The 6,260-nt window shown below is 56.1% G+C and overlaps 1 protein-coding gene across 13 annotated transcripts in view; it reads right to left on the bottom strand.

Annotated features, from left to right (window-relative positions):
• Positions 1–220: 220 nt before the first annotated feature.
• The window catches only part of LOC135176979 (dystrobrevin beta), a 224,099-nt gene continuing 218,059 nt past the window's right edge, over positions 221–6,260 (bottom strand). For all 13 annotated transcript variants that reach the window (XM_064146514.1, XM_064146518.1, XM_064146523.1 and 10 more), the window contains one exon: positions 221–6,001. The gene's annotated coding sequence lies outside the window, so the exon portion shown is untranslated. The remainder of the gene's footprint in view (positions 6,002–6,260) is intronic.

The raw sequence follows: 6,260 nt of genomic DNA, 5'->3' as shown, positions 1-6,260 counted from the left end.
TGGACGCCCAAACACAAGCAGCTCTGTCTGCTTCCAGTGACCTGCAGCCATGACAAATGTGGGTAATCTCCCGGCTCTGCCGCTCCCTCCCAGCCCACGGTGAAGCCCTGGCAGCTGCTCCCACACCGTGCTCCTTCCCTGCTAAAAGCCTTCCCCCCCCCCCCCCAGTCTTTAATCACTGTCTTGGCTTTTTTCACACACTGAAGGGACAAGGCACCCCTCAGGGCTGAGATGAGTTTATTAAGTGTTTGGCAGATGACAGAACATGGCTTCCAGTTTACAGCTTTCTCTTAGACTCGTTCCCCAGGCTCACAGCATCGTCTTTGCCAACCGCTCTCGCGCATATCCGTGCCCATGGCTGCGCTCGCACTGTGCCAAGCACCAAAGCTTGGCATGGTTCCTGTCCCTCTGACTGCTGGGCTCTACCACCAAGGACGCCCTGATCATGTGGGCAGGGATGGGGCTTGGGGAAGGATGCATGTGCCGAGGGACGGCACAAGTGGGGAGGAATGCATGTGCCGAGGGACGGCACAAGTGGGGAGGAATGCGTGTGCCGAGGGACGGCACAAGTGGGGAGGAATGCATGTGCCGAGGGACGGCACAAGTGGGGAGGAATGCATGTGCCGAGGGATGGCACAAGTGGGGAGGAATGCATGTGCCGAGGGATGGCACAAGTGGGGAGGAATGCATGTGCCGAGGGACGGCACAAGTGGGGAGGAATGCATGTGCCGAGGGACGGCACAAGTGGGGAGGAATGCATGTGCCGAGGGACGGCACAAGCGGCCCGAGCCAGCGCTTTCCTTCTGCACGCTGCTGACAGACCAGCTGGGTGTGCAGCATCCTGCACCATGCCCATCCCTATTCCCTACACCAGGAAAACTGGGGGGTTCCCTCTCCTGGCATTAACCACTGACACGGAGGCACCAGCTGGGGGATGCCAACTCCCCCTGTCCGGGGATGCCAACGCAGGGACGTGGCTCGCAGGAAGTGACACGGTTCCTGGTGGCTCTATAGCCGCTGGGGCGATGGCAGAAGGGTGGGTCAGGATTCATGGGTGCACAGTGGTGTTGCTCAGAGGGCCACACTGGGACCAGTGCTGTTTAGTATCTCCATCAATGTCACAGTGGGATCAAAGTGCATCCTCAGCAAGTGTGCAGATGGCACCAAGCTGAGCGGTGCAGCTGACACACCTGGAGGAGAGGATGCAGCCAGAGTGATCTCCACAAGCTGGAAAAGTGAGACAGTGTGGACAGTGTGAGACCCTCCAGAGGCTCAATGAGGCCAAGTGCAAGGCCCAGCACCTGGGCTGGGGCAGCCCTCAGCATCAGTTCAGGCTGGGAGATGAAAGGATGGAGAGCAGTCCTGTGGAGAAGGACTTGGGGGTGCTGGTGGGGGAAAAGCTGGACAGAAGCTGGCAATGTGCACTGACAGCACAAAAAAACAACTGCACCCAAACCATCATGGCCAGCAGGTTGAGGGAGGGGATTCTGCCCCTCTGCTCTGCTCTAGTGAGACCTCACCTGCAGTGTTCAGCTCTGGAGTCCTCAGCACAAGAGAGGCATGGATCTGTTTGAGTGCCTCCAGAGGAGGCCACAACAATAGTGCAAGGGCTGGAACCTCTCTGCAGTGAGGACAGGCTGAGAGAGTTGGGGTTGCTCAGTCTGGAGAAGAGGAGGCTCCAGGAGACCTTGTTGTGGCCTTTCAGTACTTAAAAGGGCCTGTAACAAAGCTGGGGACAGAGTTTTTATCAGGGCCTGCTGTGAGAGGAGAAGGGGTGATGGTTTTAAACTAAATGAGGGGAGATTCAGACTGGAGAAAAGGAAGAAATTGTTTCTGCCATGGGTATGCAGGGTGGTGGTAGCAGCCTTACCCCTGGAAACATTCCAGGTCAGGTTGAGTGGGGCTCTGAGCAATATGCTTCAGTTGGAGATGTTAATGCTGGCTGCAGGGCTTTGGTCTAAATGAGCTTGAGAGGTCCCTGCCCACCCAAACCATTCTGTCCTTCTGATGCTATTGGCTAGGGAATTCCAGCACAGGCTGAGCAAAGTCATTGGAGAACAATCAGCACATGGGCACACACAACACACATGGGCACACCCCCACGGGCACACTCCCACATCCATGGGCACAAGCACATGGGCATATACTCCCCTGCCCTCTAGGCACACACTCCACACCCATGGGCACACACTCCCACACGTAGGCACATCTCCACATTCCTCCCAGGGAGGTTTAAGGCGACGTTTCCAAAGGCAAACAATCAGGTTTCCAAGCTCCCTGTGAGCAAACTGGAGTGCTGGGGTTCTTTTTTATCCCCCTACACAATGTCCAGCACATCACTGGAGGAGGTGCCTGGCATTACTGGGGTGAAAAATGGCCTCAGACATTCTGCCTCTCACAGCAACCCCCTCAATGGCCACAGCTGCCTGGTCCAGTGCCACGCTGGTACCTGGGACAGCAGCGTGGTGAGGGCAGACTCCATGGTACTGAGACCACGGCACCAGCTGGGCTTGACAAACAGTCTCTGGAGACTGGCAACGACCTTCCTAAGTGACATCCTTGGATGTGCACAGCCTGCTCAGGGCACTACCAACCCAGCTAATCAATGGTCCCGTTGGCATTGCCCACATTACAGGGAATGGACCCCTGCAAAGGCAGGTGATGTCCCCACTGTCTCCCCTCTGAGCACCTGGCCAGCTGGAGCAGCTGTGGTGACAGGTCTCAGTGGTGCCACCATCATGTACTCTGGCTGCAGCTGGACCACAGGCTGAGAGGTGCTGGTGGGCAGGGTGTTGGCTGTGGCAGAAGGTTTTGCCTCTCATGGCAGCAAAAATGAGAAGGGACAATCACAGGGTACATGACCAGAGCAGCGATCACCCTCCTGTACTTGGCACTGGTGATGGCACCAAGCTGAGCGGTGCAGTTGGCACACCTGAAGGACAGGATGTACCCAGAGTTATCCCCACAAGCTGGAATAGTGAGACAGTCTGACCCTCCAGAGGTTCAACAGGGCCAAGTGCAAGACCCAGCACCTAGGCTGGGGCAGCCCTCAGTATCAGTTCAGGCTGGGGGATGAAGGGATGGAGAGCAGCCTGGTGGAGGAGGACTTGGGGATTCAGTTTTGGGCTTCTCACTCCAAGAAGGAAATTGAGGTACTGGAGTACGTCCAAAGGAGGGCAATTAAGTTGGTGAAGGGTCTAGAGCACAAACCTTGTGAGAAGCAGCTGAGGGGACTGGTGTTATCTAGCCTGGAGTGCAGGTGGCTCAGGGAAGATCTTCTCAATTCCTACAAATCCCTGAAAGAGATTGGAGCCAGGTGGGGCTAGGTCTTGTCTCATAGAATCAGCCAGGTCAGAAGAGACCTCCAAGATCATCCAGTCCAACCTAGCACCCAGCCCTGGCCAATCAACCAAACCATGGCACTAAGTGCCTCAGTCAGGCTTTGCTTGAACACCTCCAGGCACGGTGACTCCACCACCTCCCTGGGCAGCCCATTCCAATGCCAATCACTCTCTCTGCCAACAACTTCCTCCTAACATCCAGCCTAGACCTCCCCCGGCACAAGAAGTGCCTCTTCTTGTGAGGAACAAGTGACAGGACAAGAGAAAAGGGCCTCAAGTTGCACCAAAGGAGGTTTAGGTCGGGCCTGAGGAACAACAAGTGACAGGACAAGAGAAAAGGGCCTCAAGTTGCACCAAAGGAGGGTTAGGTCGGGCATGAGGAACAACCTCTTCCCAAAAAGGGTTGTCAAGCCTTGGAACAGGCTGCCCAGGGCAGCGCTGGAGTACCCCTGCCTGGAGAGGCTTAGCAGCTGTGTAGCTGTGGTGCTGAGGGATAGGGTTCAGTGGTGACCTGGCAGTGCTGGGTTAACAGTTGGACTCTTTCAACCAAAACCACTGCACAGCTCTGTGTTTCTGATTGCAATTCATCACACTCAGCCACAGGCGCACACGGGACCTTGCCTGTGCTCCGCCTGGGAGGCTGAAGCCAGCAGTGCTGCACCAGGTTATCATCACTTTCCTCTCCTTCTTGACAGCTCATTCACAATATTTATATTCACCCCGAGCTGTGGCCACCACTTCTGTTTATTTCCTCTCTTCCCAAGGGCTGTAGGTACCCAGCGAGCGCTTTCCACCGAGCACCGGGGCCGGGCATGGGTTCAGACAGGAAGAGAAGCTGAGGGCTGGTTTCAGGGCTTATCACTGCTTCCCGTTCATCACCCTCCATAAATATTTATAGCTGCACCAGGGCACTCGGCTCCTGCCACTAAAAATAACATTCCTGAGCACCAAGACAAGAAACACAAAACACCCAACCAAAAACCCGCCCATGGCTGGAGCTGCCGCTGAGGTTTTCTAAGCAGCTGCGCAAGAAAGGCCCAGGCAGCGGTTTGCTGCCAGCCTCAGGCTACACCACTGGGTTATTTCTCTTAGTCTGAAACAAAACTCAGCCCCAGGTGTTTTGGAAACACTTTTGATGGCACGAAGTTGGGAGGAGCGGCTGACAAGCACGGCAGGCTGTGCTGCCGTTTGGTGAGACCCAGGCAGGCTGGGGTGCAGGGCAGAGGGGAACCTTGTGAACCTCACCAAGGGCAAGGGCAGGGTCCTGATAATCCCCTGCACCAGGGGAGGTTAGGGGTTGACCTGCTGGAAAGCAGCTCTGTGGAGAAGGACCTGCGAGTGGACAAGTTCCCCATCAGCCAGCAACTTGATGTCACAGTCAAGAAGGGCAAGGTCTCCCTGGGTGCATTCAGAAGACTGAGGGAGGTTCTCCTCTCCCACTGCTGTGCCTGAGTGAGGTCACACCTGGAGTCCTGGGTCCAGTTCTGGGCTTCCCAGTTCAAGAGTACTGGAGAGAAGCTACAAAGATGCTGAGGGGCCTGGAGCATCTCTGTGAGGAAGAAGGGCTGAGAGACTTGGTTCTGTTTAGCCTGGAGCAGAGCAGACTGAGAACAGATCTTCTCAATGCTCATCAATATCTAAGAGGCAGGAGGCAAGAGGATGGGGCCAGACTCTTCAGTGGTGCCCAGCAACAAGACAAGGGGCAATGGACGTGAACTGGAACCCAGGCAGTTCTGCATGAACATGAGGAACAACAGCTTTCCTGTGAGGGTGCCAGAGCCCTGGCCAGGCTTCCTAGAGAGGTTGTGGAGTCTTCTTCTCTGGAGAGACTCCAAATCTCTCCAGCATGCTCTGGGTTACCCTGCTTTATCAGGGAGGCTGGACTAGATGGCACTCAGAGGTCCCTTCTGTCCACTGCGCTGTGCAATGAAGGCAGAGATGCTGACCTAAGCTTGGCAATGACCATCCCTGAATTCCCCTGCTAAAAAGGGGACCTCTTTTAACAGTCTGAAGAGCAGCAGAGCCAGGAGGCAGGGAGCTAGTGGCCCATCCCCACCACTGCTGTTCCTCTGCTTGGGCATCCCTCCATCCATGAGGTACCCTGCCAGCTTACCCCCGGGGCTGAGACAGGCAACGCCACACATGATGGCAACCAGACACGGGCACACAGAGCACTGTTTTCAGGTGTGCTTGGTTTTGATGGCCACATCCCCTCTGTGTCATGCAAGCAAGGGACCCCCCCCCACTTTGGGGGGCTCCATACCCATTTTATCACGCACGTGGACAAGTCAGGAGATAATAACCTGCCTGTGAAGCCACCGTGACACCATCTGGGAGGAAATCAAAGAAGATCAGGACACAAAGCAGGAGTTGCCAGTATGAGCTTTCCTTTTGTGCTGTTTTCACCGAAACCTCCCTCAAATCGCTGCCTGTGATGGGTTTGGGTATCATTAGTAGACAGATGGAGGGAAGTAGGACATGCAATGACCTAAGAGGCAAGTGCCCACGGGGAAAGCCCTCCAGGTGGGTTGGAGAAAGCCGCTTTCGTCAGCAGGTGGTTGAGCTCAGTCACAGTTGCAGGGTGGTGAATGTGTCGGCTGAGAGGGGCCTCTTCCAGAGGGCGGGGAGAAGGCTCTCGATGGCAAGCGCAGCCTCCGTGCCTGCGTCATCAGAAACACACAACCTGCCGTCAGCCTCTGCAGGAGCGCAGCTCCAGCCTCACCCTCTGCACGTGTGGGGATCAGCCCCTGCCAAGCTTGCAGGTCTGCTGGCACCTCTGGAGCCTTCTGGCTGTGCACCTCTGGGGCCACCCCTGGCAAGCGCAGAGCAGATCAAACGTGTGGTACCCACCACGACCACCAAGCGTCCCGCTGGTCCCCAAGCTCTTCACCTCGGACCCCAGACAACCCAGCAAAGAGG

Source organism: Pogoniulus pusillus, chromosome 7 (genome assembly GCF_015220805.1).
Source record: "Pogoniulus pusillus isolate bPogPus1 chromosome 7, bPogPus1.pri, whole genome shotgun sequence".
NCBI lineage: Eukaryota > Metazoa > Chordata > Aves > Piciformes > Lybiidae > Pogoniulus > Pogoniulus pusillus.
This window is presented reverse-complemented; position numbering and strand designations above follow the sequence as displayed.